Raw genomic sequence first — 19642 nt, 5'->3', positions numbered from 1 at the left:
GTCCCACAGAAAATGCAAACCCTTGGCATGGTTGCACCCCGATTCCATATTAAAACTGGAGACTGCTGCTGCCCAGATTTTAAGCCCCACCTTCTGATTCCAGCCATAAGCACCCTTCCCTGGCCATTAATTTAAAGCAAATCCAAAATGCTGGCTTACAGAGGCAGGCCCCATGCGCCCCTGCCCCCACCTCCAACCCTGAATGAACTGATTGTCCTCTCATTCTCAGTCATCCCTCCTGGTTGCATCTTATCTCCATTTGACAAACTAACTGAAGGCTGCTGCGGTCAATGCAGTGGCCAACATTCAAAGCTCCTTCACTGTTGAGCTACAAGATGCCAGTCTCAGTATAGTGAGACACAAACCCAGTTTTGGGACTACCTTGGGACTTCTGGAGCACAAGCATTTCAAGACCATAGCCTCCTGTTGAGGGAGTGAGTGCATGAGGCAGCTTTTGAAGCTATTCTTTGTATAAAGCAGTTAAATTTTCCCTTTTGCACTAACCTATCTTAAGATCCTTGCCTTTGTCTCTGTTTATGGCTTCACTTCCTTTTTCAAATGTCTTTAATCCTGTCTCTCTTATCATGTGCTTCTGGTGTTTTTCATTTTCAGCCAAGGTGAGCGAATGATATAAATAATTTCCAACCTTTCAGAAAGGAAAGGTTCCCTGGCAGGATACAATCAGAATTCTCCTAAAGACAGTGACCAAGTATGGATTGGAAGCCAATGCTCTTAAATTAGAAGGTGACCAGAAGAAGGAGAGGATGAAAAGAACATAAGAACTAGGAGCAGGAGTAGGCCATCTGGCCCCTCGAGCCTGCTCCGCCATTCAATGAGATCATGGCTGATCTTTTGTGGACTCAGTTCCACTTTCCGGCCCGAACACCATAACCCTTAATCCCTTTATTCTTTAGAAAGGTATCTATCTTTATCTTTAAAACATTTAATGAAGGAGCCTCTACTGCTTCACTGGGCAAGGAATTCCATAGATTCACAACCCTTTGGGTGAAGAAGTTACTCCTAAACTCAGTCCTAAATCTACCTCCCCTTATTTTGAGGCTATGCCCCCTAGTTCTGCTTTCACCCGCCAGTGGAAACAACCTGCCCGCACATATCCTATCTATTCCCTTCATAATTTTATATGTTTCTATAAGATCCCCCCTCATCCTCCTAAATTCAAATGAGTACAGTCCCAGTCTACTCAACCTCTCCTCATAACCCAACCCCTTCAGCTCTGGGATTAACCTCGTGAATCTCCTCTGCACTCCCCCCAGTGCCAGTACGTCTTTTCTCAAGTAAAGAGACCAAAACTGAACACAATACTCCAGGTGTGGCCTCACTAACACCTTATACAATTGCAGCATAACCTCCCTAGTCTTAAACTCCATCCCTCTAGCAATGAAGGACAAAACCCCTTATCAATATTTAATTGATCAATTAATCAATTATTTTAATTGTGGGAGTGGAGGGAGAGGCCAAAGAGGACCAAGGGAATGGAAGCCAAGCGGGGGCATCGGTTTGCATGGGTAGGAGGACCAAGGCTCTCCTCATTGCCAGGAAGCACTAGAGGGGGGTTAGGGGCAAGGATCTAGGGTTCATAAATTCATGGGCCTAACCATTTCCTGTACATTGAGGGCCTGTGAGAAAAGTTGTGTCCAGATGGGGTGAAGACCTAACCTGGTGGGAGTAGGGTCAAAGAGATTGAGGCCATAAGGTCCAGAACAACAGGATGTTTTAATAAGGTGACAAGCGCAATTGTGACATTTCATTATGACCCCCTTCATTATGATCTGTGCCTAACTTCACCTGTGTCCACTTTGTGCCTCTACTACTCTTTGCTCGTGTGAGCCCTTCAACTGTATTCCCAGGATACACATCAGAAGTGATTGTGGCCTGTCTACTTCCATGCCCTGTTACCAGAGATGCCTTGGCGAGCATCCCCCGGCGGGTTGGGACCTCAAGGACCCCCCTAATTTTGGGTGGCACTGATGTTGCCATGTCACCTATTCTGTCCGCTGCCCCTGAGATACGTGAGTATGAGGAAGGGGGGATTCAGAAGGGCTGGTCACTCCCAAGCTCTTCTGGGTAGAAGGCCAGAACTTCCTCCTCTCTTCGGGTGCTCGTTGGATGGGGTGGGCAGCTGAAGTGGGCTCAAGATGCCTCAGCATCATCTGGTGCTGTCAGTCCTGGAGGCAAGCTGTTGTCTGCACCATAGTGTCGGACCTCTCCGGGATTGAGCCATGCTTTGGAGTTCTCCAGTCATGGCTCTTCCGTCTTTCCCCAGACTTTCCACTGCGGACGTTGCTCTTGCAATGTTGGCCTGCGTACCGCACAACGTTGGCAATATCTTTCTGTGACTGAAGGCTTTGGGACTTCTCTATTCAGCTTTGCAGTTACAGGAATGTTGCTGACAACCCCACACAGTATTCCCGGTTATGTCTTTGCATCTCCAGCAGCTGAGGGACGAACATTTCCAAAGACATGGCACCTGGCTGAGGCACAACTGAGCCCTGGGATCAAGCAGACCCAAGACTGTCTGATCCCTGGGACACTCATGTCACCACTTGATATGCATCAGAAGCAGTGTGGTGCTCACCCGATACTGACCCAGAAGCCTGTCTACTAATTTTGCCAACCAAAGTGATTGTCTCTTTGATGGTGAATAGTTCATGTGATAGCTGTGGTGCCTCAGCTGTGACCTCTTCGGCAATCTCCTCCGAGGTGCTGTCAAGGTTGCTGGGGCGGCATTGCTGATTGATGGCCAAGATGCATCTGCTGATGTTCCTGCAAAGCAAGGGACAAGGGCCGGGATTCTCCCCTATCCGGCGGGGCGGGGGGTCCCGGCGGGATGGAGTGGAGGGAACCACTCAACCATCGGGCTGCCCCAAAGGTACGGATTTCTCTGCACCTTTAAGGGCCAAGCCCTCACCTTGAGGGGCTAGGCCCACGCTGGAGTGGTTGACACGCCGCTGGCCGGTGGGAAAGGCCTTTGGCGCCACGCCAGCCGGGGCCGAAGGGACCGCGCCGGCCGGCGGAAGTCTGCGCATGCGCGGGAGCGTTAGCGGCTGCTGACGTCATCCCCGCGCATGCGCAGGGGGGGTTGTCACTTCCGCATCGGCCATCGCCGACGATGTGGCCGAGGCGGAAGGAAAAGAGTGCCCCCACGGCACAGGCCCGCCCGCGGATCGGTGGGCCCCGATCGCGGGCCAGGGACCGTGGAGGCACCCCCCCGGGGCCAGATCGCACCGCGCCCACCCCGATGACCCCGGAGCCCGCCCGCGCCGCCAGTCCCGCCAGTAAGGTGGGTGGTTTGATTCATGCGGCAGGTCTGGCATGGCAGCAGTGGGACTTCGGCCCATCGCAGGCTGGAGAATCGCCGGGGGTGGGGTCGGAGAATCCCGCCCAAGGTTTTAATACATGCCCTGGTCAAGGATTTGGACAACAAAAAACTCACTTGAGACTGGTCATCTGATGAGGATGAAGTGGCTCCTCACTTTTTCTGTCACAGGCCAACCTCACTCTCTGTGCAGGTCTCTTCCTGGTCCTCCCTCAGCGGCTCCATGGCCCTTCCTCAAATGGAGTCAAAGCCAATATTGTTAGTTCAGGCATTCCACCACCCATCTTCTCTCTCTCTCTATGGTTGTGGACACAAAAGGAGATAATGCGAGACAGACACCTGGCAGGTCAGAGGTCAATGACACCTGGTATGTGTGGGCACTGCGTTTAAGCAGAGAGGGGTCCTGGTGAGGAGTGCCGAGGCTGGATTTGAGCATGCTGGTGGGAGGTCGGGTGCTGGGCAGCTGTCAGATGGCAGCATGTGGGTTCAAGGTGACATTCTGGGGGTTTAGGGATGGGTGGAGTGGCAAGGGGAGACAGGGGACACATACCCTTACATTTATTTGGAAAATTCCACACCCAATGTCTTTACAGGTGAACTCAGAATTCTGGAAACAGAATGGGACTATCGTTTTTCACGATATTTATAAATGTCTTCTGGGCAGCACAGTGGCGCAAGTGGTTAGCACTGCAGCCTCTTGGCGCCGAGGTCCCAAATTTGATCCCGGCTCTGGGTCACTGTCTGTGTGGAGTTTGCACATTCTCCCTGTGTTTGCGTAGGCTTTGCCCCCACAACCCAAAAATGTGCAGTGTAGGTGGATTGGCCACGTTAAATTGTCCATTAATTGGAAAAAATTAATTGGGTACTCTAAATTAAATAAATAAATAAATAAATGGCTTTGATGTAGGACTAGAGTCTTCCAAGATTTTTGATGACACCAAGTTAGACATTACAGTTAATAGTGTGGCTGGGGTCAGAAAGTTAGAAAAGGGACATTCATTAAGTGAGTGAGTAAACTGCGGCAAAATGAATTTCACTCTGCATAAAAGTGTGCCGACATCCACTTTGGACCGAAGAAAGGTGGATGATACCTTTCTTAATAAATGGTGTGAAACCAGAGACTGCAATCAGGTACAAGCACAAAAATCACCAAATGGTAGTGAGCAGGTACAAAAATTGTTTTAAAAGATCAGAGGAAGGTTGGCTTTGTCTCAAGAGGGTTGGAATCTAAAAGAAGTGGAGGCCATCCTTCCGTTATCAAAAGCTCTGATTAGGCTTCATATAAAGTAAAAGAAAATAACAGGAAGGTTGGGGAAAACTGGCATTTATAAGATCTAGCATCTAACAGTAAATTACGGCAATTTATAACTCACAGGGATTCTCTTCTTCACCTGAACCTGCTGGCCAATGTGCATAGTCTTAACAATGTGCATTCTGAATGTACCATCATTTTTCCAGCAAGATTTGGGACTTGGTTTCCATCATACTTCTGGTGAAATAAAGCTTGTGGAGCATGCATAGCTCCGAGGAATGACTCGGCCCTGGTGGTCCCTGGCACTGAAAATACCGTGGTTAACACTCAATAGAACAAATGGGCATCAAAAGACAAACTGATTTTTTCAAGCACTGGGCCTTCTGTGCATCAGGTACACGTCACTTGTACTCATGCAATTGAAATGAACCTTTAGCACTGAGTGGTGCATCTTTGGAGTATCTAGATTATTTCATATCAAGGCTATTTCAATTAACTGTTCACTTGATAATGTGTTTGTCTTGAACAAAGCTGCAGTTGTTTGGCGCACATATAAAATGAACACAGATCATTCAAGCATATTAGTACCTCTTTCATAAGGTGGTGTCTTTTGATAAATTATTGCAAATTGGTGCAATTTTGCTCAATTCCTGTCTATTGTTTTGTTTCCAAAATTGAGTCAAACCTTCAAATTCTTCCATTTGCGGGTGTCTTCTGAAGGAAATTCAATCATTGCAGCTTAAAAGTGGCACATCACAGAAGGGAGTAGATAGCAAGGATGAAGAGTTTGTTTTATCAAGCTGTGGAGAACATTTAATTAGAATGCGCTTGAAATCTGATGTGCCAAAAGCAATTGCATTGGATGTGCGAAAGAAAACTGTAAAATCCAATAGAAAGATTGCAGAGTGGGGCAGTACAAGGAACCACTGGAGTCTAGAAGAGGTTGCCGACTATCAAATTTTCAGGATCCTGCACAGTTGACCCAGTCTGCCAACCGGAAATTTAAACCCTACAGAGAGAAATTGAATAAACTGGGATTGTTCTCCCTAGAAAGACAGAGGCTGAGGGGCGACCTGATAGAAGTTTATAAAATTATGAGGGGTATAGATAGGGGGGAAAGTTGGAGGCTTTTTCCCAGGGCGGAAATGACAATTACAAGGGGGTACAAGTTCAAGGTGGGGGGGGATAGCTTCAGTGGAGATGTGCGGGGGAAGTTGTTTTACACAGAGGGTGGTGGTGGACTGGAATGCAGTGCCAAGTGAGGTGGTTGAGGCAGATACGTTAGCGACCTTTAAGACTTATCTAGATAGATACATGAACAGACGGGGTATAGAAGGATACAGGCGGATTAGTCTAGATAGGACACGTGACCGGTGCAGGCTTGGAGGATCAAAAGGCCTGTTTCTGTGCTGTACTATTTTTTGTTCTTTTTACATCTTAAAAAATACATTTTTTGCTCAAGTAATGGAAATAAATACTAATGCAGTGTACTAATGCAACTTCCATCATTAGATAAGTATGTTAAATGATCCAGAGATACCTAGCGGTTACTGTTTTATCAAACCATTGCATGATTAGTTTATTGATGGGTATTTGTAAATTATTTAACATCAATAGTAACTCAATCCTTGGCAAAACAAAATAAAAACGTCCTTTCACTTTTTTTCCTGCAAAGCTATAATAGATGGTGAGATACCAAATATTGTGATTGGGGTAATGAATCACGAGGAACCAAATTTAATCTGTTTTGATTTCCATCGTTTTCACCATATCTACTGATATGAATCTCAATATTGCAACTACTGGAAATTCAATTTGTGAAAAATGTTTCATCATCAGCTAGATTAGCCATTTAAAAGACCTTGATGCAATCTCTTAACTAAGCTTTACTTTAAATTTATTGCATGGAAAACAAATAAGTGAGATCAGTGAAACTTAGGTAATTAAACTTATGTCATTAAATATTCTAAATAAGCAACTTTATAATCCATGCACATTCACTCTGTCTTGACATTATTCTTATTCAACTTGTCTTTTTTTTTGACCAATATGCCACCAGCTTCATTTTCAATAAAAGGAAATTCATTATTTCTGGTTGACATATTAATTAATTGCTCTAAAATCAATATAACTTATTAACTGCTGTGCCCAATGATATGCCCCCAGGTATACGTTCTGCTGAGGAAGATTGAAATTTAGAAAAGAGAGAAGTTACTCTCTATGACAGCGTTATTTGATATTGATGGACTATTAAGTGGACATCAACATTTGTTTCCAAAATGTTTTTGGTAATTAACTATCTCTTCACCTGCTGGCTTTTAACACAAAATTATTTAGTTACTTAATATGCTTCTAATATATCATGCCATTAATCTTATTAGCAACTAATGAAAAGTTTATATTTTCTGGAACTGAGCCATAAGTATCTGAAAATGTAATGTTCTTACTGTCAACTGCTGACCTTTCATGGCACAATGTAATAATGAAGAGGTTTACTATTCCAGAATGTGTTCATTTCTTGTAGCTTCCTTTAATTATATTTGGTCCCAAAGGAAAATAAACACAAAGCCTGATGTTTTATGTTTCAATCATCATCTTGTTGATTACTGTTTATGTTGTGTTTCCTGATATTCCGTGACTCTTTCTGTTACAGCAGGCAACCGGGACAACCCATGGACATTTACTCCCACTCTTTTGTAGGGATGTAGGAGCGTTTTAGCATGTAACCCACAATACATTAATCTGCTGCCAGTGAGAAACTATGTACAACATGAAATGCCCTTTATGGCAGAGGTCTTATTGCTTTTGTATCCTAAGGCTAATTAGATACAGTCTGACTCAGGTGGTAACACTCTTATCTCTGAGTTAGAAGATGCTTGGCAAGATCTCAGCACAGAATTTAATGCATATTATTGGATGACAGTTCAGTGCTGTACATAGGGTACTCCGATATTGGACGCGCTGTCTCTTGGGCCAATAATTAGATGGAGGCCCTATCTACCTGTGCAGGTGGATTTAATTTAATTTGAATTTAATTTATTATCTTGTGTACCGAGGTACAGTGAAAACTATTGTTCTGCGTATTGTCCAAACAGATTGATCCATGCATGAAAAAACATAGGACATACTATAGATACACAATGTAAATACATAGGCATAGGCATCAGGTGAGCATACAGAGTGTAGTGCTATTCAGTAGAGAAGATTTGTGAAGAGATCAGTTCAGTCCCTAAGAGGGTCATTCAGGAGCCTGGTAACAGCGGGGAAGAAGCTCTTTTTGAACCTGTTAGTGCGTGTTCTCAGAATCTCCTGCCGAATGGAAGAAGTTGGAAGAGAGAATAACCCGGGTGGGAGGGGTCTTTGATTATGCTGCCCGCTTTCCCAAGGCAGCGGGAGGTGTAGACAGTGTTTATGGATGGGAGGCGGGTTCGAGTGATGGACTGGGCTGTGTTCATGACTCTCTGTAGTTTCTTGTGGTCTTGGGCCAGGGAGTTGCCAGACCAGGCTGTGATGCAGCCAGATAGGATGCTTTCTATGGTGCATCTCTAAAAATCGAAAGGAGTTAATGTGGACATGCCGAATTTCCTTAGTTTTGTGAGGAAGTATAGACGTTGTTGTGCTTTCTTGGTCGTAGCATCGAAGTGGATGAACCAGGACAATTGTTGGTGCTGTGCACACCTAGGAATTTGAAGCTGTCAACCATCTCCACCTCGGCACCATTGATGCAAATAGGGGTGTGTACGATATTTTGCTTCCTGAAGTTAACGACCAGCTCTTTAGATTTGCTGACTTTCAAACGGAGTCAGAAGCATTAACAGATGAGCAGACAGTAATGCAATGAGCTAGTTAACATTTTTTTCACCAACCAAGACCAACTGAATTAACTTTTTAGTCATCCTTTTTGTTTTTGGGGGGATTTTGTTGTGCACAGATTTGTTGCCATATTGGCCTACATGACAGCAATTACTATATTTGAAATGAATCCATCGGCTATAAGGGCATTTTAGGATAAATCCAGACTGTAATGTCACTGTTGTGACATTACACAAATGTAGAGTTAATGTTATGTTAAGCCTAGCCGCTAGAGGGAGCTAGGGACAGTGCTATATATTGCACAGGCTCTTGGGCTTCTGGGAGATTAGGTTGGAGCTTGTCGAGATAGATTCATAGTGTATTGCAGAGTTAGTTAAAATGTAATTGTTATAGTTAATAGATATAGATAGTGTTAGTGAGTGTAGTTTAATTCTCATATGTATGCTTGCTATTTGGAATAAGTGTCAAACCAACATTTAGTTGTATTAAAATAATGTCAGTTTAGTTCTTTAAAAAGAGCTTTGTGTACATTTCTGATCACTATATCTACCATCCTGGAAACCCCTCACAAAGATCACCACAACTGTATACATTGATGTTTGTTTTTTATTGTTTTAGTCATGGTGGATGCGGAAAGGAGGCACAATCCTCCCAGAAAATGACTAAGGGCACGATTCTCCCAGAAGGGAACAAAGTCCCTGAACGAGCACGTTGAGCCATATGTTTCCTGGCACTCGTAATGCTGAGAAACACATAGCTATTCAACATGACTCGCATTGAATAAGGGGCCTGGATGAAGAATGCGCGGAGCTCCCATTGTAGCGAGAGATCGAGATGCCATTTTTAAATGGAGTCCCGATCTCCGAGGCTCCTAAAATAATCCCCGACCTCTCCCTGCCCTCCTCCCAGCCCGACCATGGGCGCATAAAAATGCCATCTTGACAACCTGGCACCCCACATGCCAGCTGGCAGTGCCACCTGGGCAGTGCCAGGCTGTCAAAATGATGGCACTGCCAGGGTGACAGGCTGACACAGCCTGGGTACCCAGGTGACACGAGCAGTACTGGGGCACCACCTTGCCTAAAGCACATGCAGCTGAGGGCCTCCGATCCCTTGGGAGACTCCCGTGACTGCCTCGCTCTAATATGCAGATTTGTCAAAAAGTGCATATTGTGGGCAGGATTCACATTGCAACATCTCGCAAGATTGTGCTGGAGCTCGCGAGGCATAGCGAGCCGGGTAGAGCCTGGGAGCAGGGTCTCCTGGCTTTCAACGGCCCCACTGCCAGGGGGAGCTGCTTTTCCGGCACAGCGTGACTGGTGGACCGCGCCCTAAATATCATTTTGGGCAGGTTTGACGGGGTAATTCCTGCCATGCATTTGGGCGAGATCCAGATCGCTATTCACCCACAATTAATCTTTTTTTCTGAGCTTGGGGAGATTCTCACTGACAATCCCACATTTTGAATTGTTTTCTATGAAATGTGGAACTAAAGACATGGGCAAGACTGGCTCCTCAGATGAACGGGTGCCATTTTTGAAGGGTTTCAGATCTCAAAGCCAGGTTGAGGGTCCTCCACAACCCCCACCCATGGACATCATGACCCCTCTGCAGATATGTCTACACCCCAATGTTTGGCCCCAGAGGGGCAACCTCTCCCGCATCACCATACGCCCACATAATCTCCCCCCTACACAACCCAGGCATGAGGGCAACCCGGCCCCACAATCATCCATCCTCATCATGTTGGAGTTGCAAGAATGCCAGGTTGGAATTGCAAGGGTGCCAGGTTGGCACTGCCCTGGTATCAGGGGTGTGAAGCCTTACCGGTAGGTCCAGTGAGTACAGGGGGCCAGGAGGCTACGGTCTTGAATGTCCGGTGCATATTCAAATTAGCCTAATTATAATAAGGCCCACGTTGCCACCTGTGCTGTCATTGAGCGGTGTATCGGGCTGCTGAATGTGATTCCGATGCCAGGACTGCTTGTGCCCTGCAGTCTTTCTGCGCACTGAAACTGCATGTAATCTGTTAGTGTTAGAACTGAAGTAAAAGTTTAAATATTATTTTCTTCTCTTTTGTTTTAATAAAGTTTGTTCATAAAATAACTAAACCCTATTTCTTATATTTTCACTCCTGGAATGAATTGATCGTTCCGCACCCCATTAAAAATTTAAAAAGTTACGGCATCTGCTCCAATCTCTTAGCCACTGCTGAGAGCTAACCAGGTGTCCCGAACAAATTGGGGGCTCGTGGCTGGGATTCTTACATATAATTACTTGTTTGGCTTAGGGTTATCAAACTTAAAGACAGCAAGTATGTGTGGATCGATTGCATTCTTTCCTGGTTTGAAATATTGAATAGGGAGTGGCTGGAGATGGCCCTTGCAGTTGCAAAAATGTCCTGAGGGTGGAGGAAACATCTCGAGAGGATTTACAAGGGGAATCGAAAGCAAAGCTTTTGGCAGAGAAACTGCAGCAGGCCCTGCCAAAAGGGGGAAAGAAAGCAGAGATGATACAAGCCATTGCTCAATATTTTAACTTACCACTGACACAGTCTAACACATTAGAATTAACTTGAATCCAATTAAAAATGAAAGAATTGGAAATGCAGCAAAACCTGAGAGAAATGTGTAATATTACTAGTTTGGTGGGGAGAGTGAAAGTGGATCTGGTAAGGTTGAATGGTCTTCCTATGTCGCTGGCAGGTCGGGCACAGGCAATTAAAATGAATGTGTTGCCACGATTTTTGTTTATTTTTCAGTGCTTGCCGATCTTCCTGCCAAAGGCAATTTTTAAGGAAGTTGAAAAGATGGTTACCTCGTTTATATGGTGAGGGAAGGTGGCCAGGATTAGAAAGGTGCTGTTGCAGAGAGGAAGGCAGTCATGGGGATTGGGTCTTCCGAATTTACTGTATTACTATTGGGCAGCGAATGCGGAGAAGGTGAGGAGTTGGGTTAGAGGGGGGGGGGACTCCCAGTGGGTTAGAATGGAGGAGAGTCTGTGCAGGGGGTTGGGGCTGAGGGCTTTGGCAACAGTGCCGCTCCCGATGGCCCCAGGGAAATATTCGGAGAGTCTGGTGGTAGTAACGACGTTGGAAATCTGGAGGCAGTTGCGCCAGCACTTTAAGCTGGGGCCAGGGTCAAGGGAAATGCCGATTCGGGGGAATCATAGATTTGAGCCAGGGAAGTGGGAAGTTTGCGGGACTTGAGGAGCTGGGGGTGAAATATGAGTTGGGGCAGGCAGAGATGTTTAGGTATATGTAGGTCCGAGATTTTTCTAGGAAGGAGATACAGAGCTTCCCGGTGGCACCGGCCCCCACACTGTTGGAGGAAGTGCTGACGACAGGGAGAGGGAGAGGGCGAGGGGGTGGTGTCGGCAATTTATGGGGCGGTTCTGGGAGAAGAGAAGGCAGCGCTGGAGGGGTTAAGACAAAGTGGGAGGAAGAGTTGGCGGAGGGCATGGAGGAGGGGCTGTGGTGTGAGGTGCTCCGGACGGTGAATGCTTCAACTATGTGCGCGACATTGGGGCAGATTTGATTTGATTTGATTTATTATTGTCATATGTATTAGTATACAGTGAAAAGTATTGTTTCTTGCATGCTGTACAAACAATGCATACCGTCCATAGGGAAGGAAGGAGAGACTGAAGAATATAATGTTACAGTTATAGCAAGGTGTAGAGAAAAGATCAACTTAATACGAGACAATTGAATAAGAACATTGTTAGAGAGTTTAAAAGAGTTGGAATGAAGTTTTAGAAGCATAGAACGAGAGTAAAAGATGGAATTAGGGGGTATGCTGGGCACAGCTTGCAAGAAGTCGCCTCGCTCCAGCGCCATCAGATACAGCTGAAGGTGGTGTATAGGGTGCACCTCACAAAGACAGGATGAGCCGACTCTTTGAAGGGGTAGAGTATGTGTGTGTGTGTGGGGGGGGTAAATCACGTTCATATGTTTTAGTCCAGTCCAAAAGTGGAGGGGTATTGGAGGGAAGTCTTCAGGGTAATCTCGAAGGTGGTGCATATCAGACTTGAATCGGGTCCCCTGGAAGCTATATTCGCGGTATTGGATCGGCCGGGGTTGGAAGCGGGTGCGGTGGCAGACGTCGTAGCCCTCGCCTCCTTGATTGCCCGAAGGCAGGTCCTGTTGGGGTGGAGGTCAGCTTCTCCACCCTGTGCCCTGGCGTGGCGCGGGGATCTGCTGACGTACTTAACATTCGAGAAAGTGAAGTTTAAGTTGAGGGTTCTACAATTCATGGGCTTTGTTTACTATTCACTTTCAACTATTGGATGACATCGAACATTAGGGCGGTGTTGGGGGGGTGGGATAGGAAGGGGCGTGTTGGACTGTGTATGTTGTTGGTGACTATGTATGGGTGGATGATGGATTCCTGATTCTTTTTCTTTGATGTTTGTATTTAAAATGTTGAATATTGTTTGGAGGTTGGTGGGAAGAAGGGATTGTTGGCCAGGGGATTGACATTGTATTTGTTACTGTTGATTGTTGGTGGGTGTAAATTTGGTTGAAAATGTGAAAAAGGAGGAGAATAAAAATACTTTTTTTTTAAATTGAGAGAAATGGAGATAGCAAATGAAGCAAAGGAAAAAGAAAGAGAATTTGAACTTCAGAAGCTGGCACTGCAAGGTGAGCAACAATTTAAAGTGTTGGAGGCAAAAGCAGGAGCTGAGGAAGTTTACAGGGAAGAAAAAATACCCCATCGTGAAAGGTTTAGTCGGGACATGTTTAAATGTATGCAAACCTTGCCAAGATTCAATGAGAATGATGTTGAAGCATACTTTATATCCTTTGAGAAAGTAGCTAAACAACTGAATTGGCCAAAGACCATGTGGGTGGTGTTGGTTATAAACAAATGGTAGGTAGAGCTAGTAATGCTCACCTCACTATTAGAGGAGGTATCAAGGGATTAGAATGTGGTGAAGAAAGTAATATTAACTGCCTACAAACAAGTGTGAAAGTCTACAGACAGAAGTTTAAAAATTCAAGAAACGAACCAGGTCAGACCTATATAGAATTCAAAAGAATTAAACAATCTAATTTTGATAGGTGGACAAGGGACTGAAAATAAACCAAATGTATGAGTCGCCTCGAAAGATAATCATTTTAGAGGAATTTAAAGATTCACTTCCCGCAGTAGTGAGGACTCATGTTGTAGAACAAACAGTTAAAACAGCTAGACAGGCAGCAGAAATGGCTGACAATTTTGAGTTTGTTCATAAAGTAAAGTTTAGCGTCCAAAATCAATTTCAATCTGCAAAGGATAGAAACTAGGGACATGAGAATTCACACATGATACACCATGCAGAGGATGTGTAGTTGGTAATGTTAAGGAGAGTGTGCCTCAGAATAAAAAGGAAACCCATGAAATGAAATGAAATGAAAATTGCTTATTGTCACAAATAGGCTTCAATGAAGTTACTGTGAAAAGTCACAGTGTTGGTGACTTACGAAAAGGGCTGGGAAGACAGGCTTAATCCAGTAAGGTTTATTAAAGTGGGAAGAAGAAACACTGTCCCAATGGACAAAATGCCACAGAGCATACAAACTGTTCAGACGCTGGTGATAAGCAGATATCAGGGGCTAGATTCTCCCTTTTTGGGACAATGTCCCTACGCCGTTCTAAAAACCGTGGCCTTTCACGACAGAAAAATTGGCATAAAAGGGCCACTTATTCATAGCCCTGCAGGGGGCTAGCAGTGACCCGTTGGGAAGCTCGCAGCTTTTGCCGCAGATATGGGCCCCCGCACTTCCGGGCCAGAGGCCGCGTATGTGCACGGCGGTGGCCTCCAGCGGCCGTGCCGTGCTCCATGGCAGACTCAGACCACGGAGCTGGACCTCCCGAATAGTGCCCCTGATCGGCCGTGCACACAACCCTGACTGCCTGCCCACAAATCCTTCGGGCCCGTATAAGGCCCCCCATGCCCTCCGATCGGCCCGCCAGCGGCCATGGTGGCTGCAGACTCAGTCTGCGGCCACCACGCTAGTGTCCTGACTGGCAGGACCATGTTAGATCCATGCCATCAGGAATTCAGCCGGTCGGGGCCGGAGAATGGCGGAGCGGGCCTCCAGCAATGGACGCAGGTAGGTGATACGTGGCGCTGAGTACGCCGCTTTTTGGGGCCCGGAGAATCGGGGAATCGGTGCATGCTCCAATTCAGTGCATGGAAATGGATTCTCCGCCCCGCCGACAGCCGCAATTTCAGGGTTGGGGTGCGCAGAATCCAGCCCCTGACCTTTTTAAGAATGTTACTTGTGAGGGAAAGTTTACTCATGTGTAGAAGGTAGAGTACGTAAGGATATTAAGATCTTATGGGAGACAAGAGTAATTTAGTCTTTAACGGTGAGATATAAGGAGACATGTGGTTTGTAAGGCACATTGTCGGAAAAGATGGTAATATGTGGGATTGGTGGTGAGAGCTGTAGTGTACTACTATGTAAGGTGAGGTGACAGAATCCGTTGAAAAGTGGTTAAGCGGTAGTAGGAATATCAGAGAACCTATCAGTGCCAAGGATACAGTTTATCCTGGGTAATAATATAGCTGGGTCACAGGTGGGAGTGCAACCTACTGTAGTTGAAAAGCCGGTGAAAAGTCAAACAACAGAGATGCTGCAAGAAGTGCATCCGGGAGTGTTTCCTGATATTGTGGTAACCCGATCACTAAGCGATAGGCTGAGACAGGAGGAAGGGGACTTGAGGAGTGCTGAAAGGGAGGTTGAGATTCAATTGTCAGACACCATGGCCGGGATTCTCCGAGCCCGTCTCGGGTCGGAGAATCACCGGTGATGCTGGAAATTCTCGCCAAACTGCTCCGACGCCGAGACGTGATTCTCCGGGGACCAGAGAATCAGCGGCAGTCACGCGCGCACGGTCGACGTGACATCGGTCGGGGACCATTGAAAACGCCCCCCATGGCGATTCTCCGCAGTCGACCGGCTGAGTTCCCGCCGAGTTCCGCCGCCGTGGTTCCAACCTGGTACCACTCGGCAGGAGCTCGGACCTGCGGCCGTGGTGGCCGTCCTGGTGGGGGGAGCAGGGGGATCAGACTCCGGGGGGGGGCCTGCTCGATGGCCAGGATCGCGTTCGGGGGCTACCGATCGGCGGCGCACATGATCTGGAGGGGGCCTACCTCCCGCGCGGGCCCGCTGTGTCGCTACGCCATGTTGCGCGGCGCTGGTGCGGAAACGGCCACCACGCATATGCGCCGGCGTGCAGACGGGCACCACACGCTTGCGCCGGCGGAGAAATGGCCACCACGCACATGCGCGGACCCCCGCCAGCAGTGCAGGGCCGCATATCGGTGCCGGAGCAGCGCACAGCACTCCGCCGCAGTCTGGTCCCCTGTGGCCCACTGAATCGCTGGGCCAAGGGGCCCGTTGACGCCGGCGTGAAACACTCCAGTGTTTACGCCAGTGTCAACACTTGGCCGGGAGTTTGGAGAATCCCGGCCCATGTTTGGTCAGATGGTTAGTCAAGACCAGCTGGTGGCTGAAGCAGATGTCTTTATTTCAAGCAAGTAGAGAAGGAAAGAAGGAGGAAGTGTTAGTGGTTGTGACTCAGGGAGAAGAGATAAATCCAGACAATTTTGAATTTGACATTCCTCAAATTAAATTGGACAATGAGGAATCATTCAAAAATTGGGATAATATATTGCGTTGTCTTCTGGAGGAAAACCAAACCCTGAAAGGATTATTGCAGTCATATCGTGTGGTGTGTGGGAATAACTTGGGAAGTACGAAATAAATTATACATGTTATATATATCAGAAATGCTGTTCCCATTAAACAATATTCATGCAGGCTCAATCCACTAAAGCTCAGAGAAGTGCAAAAGGATATCGACAACATGGTTAAAGGTGACATGATCGAAGTGAGTTGCAGTGAAACTGAGTTCAATGATTGTCATGGTGCTAAAACCAGATGGGTCTGATACAAAATCAGATTCGTACCCTGTTCCTCGCTTGGAAAACGGTGGTAAAAAGGTGGGACAACCATGTTTTATTACAAAACTGGACTTACTGAATGAATATTGGCAAGTACCTTTATCAGACCGGGCAAAGGAAATTTTGGCATTTGTGACACCAAATGGTCTATACCAATTTAAGGTCATGCCATTTGGAATGAAGAATGCACTAGAACATAATTCCAAATGGCCTCCTCTATCCTCTCTCAATTCCTTTTATCAGCCAGAAGCCCGATATCCATCCTCCAGTGGAGACTCTGGGGGGACATTCTCTCCACACTTAAATCCACCCAATGCGGCGTGTGGTCTGACACCACAATCAACGAGTATTTCGACCCAACCACTCTCGTCAACAATGCCTTGTCCAGAACAAAATGTTGATCTGGGAATATATGCAGGAAAAAAGAGAATTCCCTCACCCTTCCCCTCATGAACCGTCATGGTTCCACCCCATCCATTTGCAGCATAAACACCGACAGCTCCTTAGCCATCGCCGAAAGCTTCCCGGGACTAGAACATGACTGGTCTAATTTAGGGTCCAACGCCATATTGAAGTGCCCTCCTAGGATCAGTCTATACGTGTGCATGTCCAGGATCTTCGCCAGAACCCATCTCATGAACTCCACATCATCCCAGCTTGGGGCATAGATGTTGCCAAACACCATCAGGGTACCTTCCAGCCTCCCACTCACCAACACAAATCTAACACCTGGTCAGCCATAATCCTCCCCACAGCGAAGGCCACCCTCTTACTAATCAACACGACCACCCCTCTCATTTTCATGTCTAGCCCTTAGTGGAAGACTTGGCTCATCTCATCTTTCCTTAGCCTCGTCTGGTCCGCCACTTTCAAATGGGTTTCTTGCAGAGATATTAGACCACTACGTTTGTCTTTAGACTACTCAAATGCGCAAATGCGCGCAATCTCTTAATACCGAACGTTCCATGTGGCCAACCGGGTTGGGGGGCACCACCCACCACCCCTTCCCCAGCCATACTCCTATCTTAGCCAACTTTCCCAAGTTATCATTTCACGCCCAATGGGGCCCACAAGGTATTCACTGCCATCGATTCTCATGCATCTGCGCTGCAACATCACCCTCCACGTCAGCTCTCTTGCTTCCTCCCACTCCCCCATCTCCTCCCTCCCAATCTAAGACAAAGGAAGAAAATAAGTAAAACCATGCCCCCTGTCCATCGCTATTTTGTCCCACACATCGCTTCCATTTACCAGCTTCCCGCTAGTATGGTGGCCCCCACCCGAGGCCCTCACCCATCCCGGTCCCATCTCGAAACCCACGCACCTGATGTTTCATAAACCTGCGTCCCCCTCCACATCTCCCCCCCGTAAGAACCCAAAACCAGAACAAACAGCCCTCAATGTTAGAGAACTAGGGAAGAGAATAATAAAGGAAGAGGGGAGAAAAGTAAAGAAGCAACAACCAAATTGGCAACACAGTCCAACATATTTACAAGTTCTCGATGTCATGATCAAGCAAAAACGTGCTTGCTCCCTCCGGAGTATCCAGGTAGAACTCCTGGTTCTGGTACAGTGACTTCATTGCAGTGTTAATGTAAGCCTACTTGTGACAATAAAAAGATTATTATTATGACGTGATCCACAGGCGAGCCGGGTACAATTCCCCAAGTTTCACGCTTTCCTTGTGTACGGCCGTGACCCTGTTAATGTTGACACATCGCTTAGCCAGCTCCACACCCCAATCCAGGTAGATTGGGATCACATTCCCTTCCCAGGTGAATTCTTCGTCTGTTTCACCCAACGCAGAATTTTCTCCTTTTTCAAGAAACTGTGTAGATGCACCTCCATCACTCTTGGCAGCACGCCCGCCTTTGGCTCCTTCCTTAGCACTCTGAGTTCTCAGTCTACCTCGAGGGCCCTCTCTCCCATCAACTTGTCCAGTATACGTGAAACGTAATCTGTGGCCTGCGAGCCTGTGTTCCCTTCCAGCAGCCTTACTATATGGAGATTTTGGCATCTCTCATGATTCTTAAGCTCATCTACCTTCTCATGTAGCTTCTTCTGACTTTCTGCTACTAAGATGATCTCCGTCTCCAAGGAGGCCAGCCGGCCCTCGTGATGTCACTAACTCCTCCACCTTTTGAAGCGACGCGCCCTGTGATTCCAGCCTTTCTACAGCCGTTCGAATCAGCTCAGTTACCTCAGCAAGGTTTTCTGAGGTTCCAAACCTCTGTTTCTGAACATTTATTGTTGGAAAGTCGACCAGTTGATCGGTCATCCACTACACCGGAAGTGCCATCTAGGAGCCCGTCGCCATCACACCTCCAGCCACGCTTGATAAAATCTTTCAGTCTGTTTGTTGCTGTCTTTTTTGTTAAGTTCTTCTGGTCCGGTAAGAAGCAGACATACCCTGGTGGAGAGGATTTTGCACCCCTCAGAGAATCAGAGAATCATAGAATAATACAGTGTAGAAGAGGCCCTTTGCCCCTTTGTGTCTGCACCGACGCATGAAAAACACCTGACCTGCCTACTTAATCCCACTTGCCAGCACTTGGCCCACAGCCTTGAATGTTATGATGTGCCAAGTACTCATCCAGGTACATTTTAAAGGATGTGAGGCAACCTACTCCGACCACTCTCCCAGGCAGTGCATTCCAGACTGTCACCACCCTCTGGGTAAAAACATTTTTCCTCAAATCCCTCCTGAGCCTCCTGCCCCTCACCTTGAACTTGTGTCCCCTCGTAACTGACCCTTCAATTAAGGGGAACAGCTGCGCCCTATCCACCAGGTCCATGCCCCTCATAATCTTGTACACCTCGATCAGGTCACCCCTCAGTCCTCTTTGCTCCAGCGAACAAAACCCAAGCCTATCCAACTCTCTTCATAACTTAAATGTTCCATCCAAGACAACCTCCTGGTGAATCTCCTCTGCACCCTCTTCAGTGCAATCACACCCTTCCTATAATGTGGCGACCAGAATTGCACACAGTACTCCAGCTGTGGCCTCACCAAAGTTGTTTACAACTCCAACATGACCTCCATGCTTTTGTAATTTATGCCTGGATTGATAAAGGCAAGTGTCCCATATGCCTTTTTCACCACCCTATTAACCTGCCCTTCTGCCTTCAGAGATCCATGGACAAACACACCAAGGTCCTTTTGTTCCTCAGAACTTCCCAGTGTCATGCCATTCATTGAATACTTTCATGCCACATTACTCCTTGCAAAGTGTATCACCTCCCACTGACAAAGGCATGCTGACGCTCACTGTCCCGTTGGCTCT

The sequence above is a fragment of the Scyliorhinus torazame genome, chromosome 15 (assembly GCF_047496885.1).
Source record: "Scyliorhinus torazame isolate Kashiwa2021f chromosome 15, sScyTor2.1, whole genome shotgun sequence".
Classification (NCBI taxonomy): domain Eukaryota; kingdom Metazoa; phylum Chordata; class Chondrichthyes; order Carcharhiniformes; family Scyliorhinidae; genus Scyliorhinus; species Scyliorhinus torazame.
This window is presented reverse-complemented; position numbering follows the sequence as displayed.